A 4,354-nucleotide genomic window follows, 5' to 3' on the forward strand; every position below is an offset into this window, starting at 1 on the left:
AATGCATCTTGATGACTTGGATATGTTTGTCAGGAGACCCAAGACAGCACCCTGTCTTCGAACGTCTTATTATGCTGGCGTTCCCGTACAGCAAACTCAGTTCCGAAGGTACGCGCAGCGTATCATGCGGTAGTGATGCTTACGTTTAACATATGTAACATATCTCTCCTTCGCATGTAAGCCGATATACGCTCTTCCAAACTGCCTGTTTAGAATAGCGTTTCGCTGAACCCATATTGTTAGTATTCCCACAATCGCAAGAGTCAAAAGTGTGACTTGTTCTCTAAGTTGTAAGTTGTCACGACAACGGAGTTGTAATTCACAGCGCCTGCCTCTAAGAAATACGCAACGAGGTATGGCCGATAATGAAATAATTGCCAAGAATGGCATTCAGAAGGCGTTTATTACCATGAACTGTGGGTGCCTATACCACTGCAAAATACGGATGTTGGGTGGTGACTGCAATCGTTTGCTCGTCACATGATGCATATACGCTGGAATTCAACTGGTTTCACCAACGCCCTCTTCTATTCTCTAGACCCTAAATTGGGAGTTCGCCTGCGACCAGAACTCTTCTGTTTTTTTCTCATGATGTCCATCACCCCTTTAGCAATGTGCTAAGGCGTGCTTCTCCCGGTGCTTGGCGAGACATTTGCAGTAGGAATTAATTAATTAATATCCGTTATTGTTTATTGTTTGTTGTTTAATTAATTTGTTGATTGATTTATCATTAATTCTTTATTGCAGCAGAAAATAGCGCCTCTTCATCTCCGTAATCACCCTCACTCTCACGTGGACTCTCTATATTTGTGGCAACGCAGCGATAAACCTAAGCCTTAGTTTCGCACAGAGAAATCGGGAATTATGATGTTTAATGAATAGAAGAATTATTCATCATCATCAGCAGCAGCAGCCTAGTTACGCCCACTGCAGGGCAAAGGCCTCTCCCATACTTCTCCAACTACCCCGGTCATGTACTAATAGTGGCCATGTTGTCCCTGCAAACGTCTTAATGTCATCCGCCCACCTAACTTTCTGCCGCCCCCTACTACGCTTCCCTTCCGTTGGAATCCAATCTGTAACCCTTAATGACCACCGGTTATCTTCCCTCCTCATTACATGTCCGGCCCATGCCCATTTCTTTTTCTTGATTTCAACTAAGATGTCATTTCGCCGCGTTTGTTCCCTCACCCAATCTGCTCTTTTCTTATCCCTTAACGTTACACCTATCATTCTTCTTTCCATAGCTCGTTGCGTCGTCCTCAATTTCAGCAGAACCCTTTTCGTAAGCCTCCAGGTTTCTGCCCCGTAGGTGAGTACTGGTAAGACACAGCTGTTATACACTTTCCTCTTGAGGGATAGTGGCAACCTGCTGTTCATGATTTGAGAATGCTTGCCAAACGCACCCCAGCCCATTCTTATTCTTCTGGTTATTTCAGTCTCATGATCCGGATCCGTGGTCACTACCTGCCCTAAGTAGATGTATTCCCTTACCACTTCCAGTGCCTCGCTACCTATCGTAAACTGCTGTTCTCTTCCGAGACTGTTAAACATTACATTAGTTTTCTGTAGATTAATTTTCAGACCCACCCTTCTGCTTTGCCTCTCCAGGTCAGTCAGCATGCATTGCAATTGGTCTCCTGAGTTACTAAGCAAGGCAATATCATCAGCGAATCGCAAGTTGCTAAGGTATTCTCCATCAACTTTTATCCCCAATTCTTCCCACTCCAGGTCTCTGAATACCTCCTGTAAACATGCTGTGAATAGCATTCGAGATATCGTATCTCCTTGTCTGACGCCTTTCTTTATTGGGATTTTGTTGCTTTCTTTGTGGAGGATTACGGTGGCTGTGGAACCGCTATAGATATCTTCCAGTATCTTTACATATGGCTCATCTACACCCTGATTCCGTAGTGCCTTCATGACTGCTGAGGTTTCGACTGAATCAAACGCTTTCTCTAACATGGTGCCAATTCAACAGCAAGTCATACCCATAGTCAAACAATGTAAATACCTACGCGTATATGTACATATGTCCCACGTAATTTGAGCCAAACTTTAAAAATATGTAGATGCAACGCAGCTGGACAGAACGAAGGTAGTGTTGTTTTCCGTCTCTTGGAAATACTCAGATATTCCACCTAATTAGACAATTAGTCTTAATTAATCAACATCTCAAATCTTATAATTATATGAAAAGTGTCAATGGAAATATCGTAGAGCAGCATGAAACATTCCCGATAAGCTTTCTCTTGCTCCACCACTTAAAAGTGTTTTTCCGCAAGTGAAAGAAGCCCACGAATACACGCAAAGTGCCTCGAGTGGCCAGTCTCGCGGCAATATTACGTACATTTGTGGGCTTCTTTCAAGCTCGCAAAAACTTTTATGTAGCACGTATTTAGCAAGAGAAAGCTGCATTGGGAGTTTTCATGTCGCTCTGGAATTTTTTCATTGACACTTTCTATATAATATTTGAGAAGTTGATTAATTAAGACTAATTATCTAATTAGGCAGAATGAAAAAATATCTGAGTATCTCCCAGTGACGGCAAACAACGCTACCTTTGTTCTGTCCAGCTACGTTGTATTTACAGATTTTTAATGTTTGGCTCAGGTTACGTGGGACACCCTGTATATATACGCGGAGGTATTTACATTGTTTGACTATCGGTATGACTTGCTGTTGAATTGGCAGCATGTAATTATTCCTCTTTTCATTAAAGTTCATAATTCCCGATTTCTCTATGCTAAACGTAAGGCCTAGGTTTGTCGCTGCGTTGGCACAAATATTCGCAAGTGTCTAAATCACATGCATTGTCCGCTAGTGGCCGAATGTCGTCATCATACAGCAGTCCAGGGACCTTCTGTGCGCGATTTGTCAATTACTCATGCAAGATAAATGAGACCCTAATTCACTGCTTTCCCGTCATAGTTAAAGTAACTAAGTTTATTAAACGTCCTCCTGTAAGAGCTAAGAACAAATATTTTGCAATGAAGTGCTCTCTGAAAGCGTAACTTACGCGGAAAAAGATCGTGGGTAACATCGAACTGACCGCTTCCAGCCTTTTGAGATATTGTCATGAATGGTACGGCTCCGTGAGCCTGTTCCTTGCGGCCAGAGCAGTGGGGGGAAACTCCCCGGTTTCGGTGGCAGTAGGGTGCCTCGATGCCAGCGCCGCCGTTCAGGGAGGTGCCATCCTTTGACCACCCCCACGCCGCCTCTTTCTCGCTGCAACGCCATATTGAAGCACGGCGGGCGGTCAGAGTGGTCGCAGTTGATCGGTGCTAACAGCTGAGCTTGCATTGTTCGAGGCACTCGCTGGTGGTTCAACTTGTTTGACAGTGTTCGACTGTATGACTGACAAGCTTGTCAAGTCCACTGAGCGATCATGACGGGCTGTTGTGTATGTACCAATGTGCTCCGGGTCAACACGTAAAACCTGCGTTGTTTTCGCTACCCCCGGGACTCGGAGCGAAGAAAGAAATGCGAAGCTCAAGTAAAGCGGGATCGGTGGAACGCAACTGACAGCTCATATATCTGCGAGGTGAGTTGCAAAACAGTTAAGTCTTATCGATCCGTATTTTGCAATTAAAGCAAACTCGTGTACGCCGCTGCTGCATAGGCAGCGTATAGGTACGCGCATACGTACGGGCGCGAGTGTGTTTTTCGTTTTGAACTTAGCTTTTCTACGCGAGTAGTGCCCTGATTATAGAGTCGGACGAGGGTGATTTTTATTCGCGGAATATTTGACACTAGCAAAAAAATCATAACGTCGCACAACTGTTTTATATTTTCACAGAAAGCACTGGCATCTCTTTTGGAAAGTTCGCGTCGCTGTTCTTTAGACAGCAGAGTTACTTTTACGTAGAGCGAAAATAGACGAACCAAAAGTTAAGTGCTCGTTATTTGCTACTGAAGGCACACACTGCTTCGTCTGGAGAGTGCGGCTGTTGTGCTGGTGCCACTCGAAGCCCTGCGGTTTTCTTTGAGATCTCGGTAGATAATTGCGGCTCTCATGTCGAAGTGCATAGAGGATTTTTTTTTTATTGGTATATAATTGCATCGTGCTATTCGAAAGCGACGTAGCCGATGTTATGATCGCGGGCATATTTGCACTACGCTGTTCGTAAGCAGACCTTATCACTGCATGTTCGTTCCCGATCGTGGTTGCTATTCCGTGACGGGGCTAAATACCTAAGCAGGATGTACTCATGTAAACGTGCAGCTAACGCACATTATGGGTCAAATTTTTCCTGAGCTTTCTGGCTCGGCGTCCGTCGTAGCCTGAGCGTTGTTTGGAAACGTGCGAGGTTCGGTAATACAGCAACATTTTTATGAACATTTTCTGTTAAGC

The sequence above is a fragment of the Dermacentor andersoni genome, chromosome 1 (assembly GCF_023375885.2).
Source record: "Dermacentor andersoni chromosome 1, qqDerAnde1_hic_scaffold, whole genome shotgun sequence".
Classification (NCBI taxonomy): Eukaryota; Metazoa; Arthropoda; class Arachnida; order Ixodida; family Ixodidae; genus Dermacentor; species Dermacentor andersoni.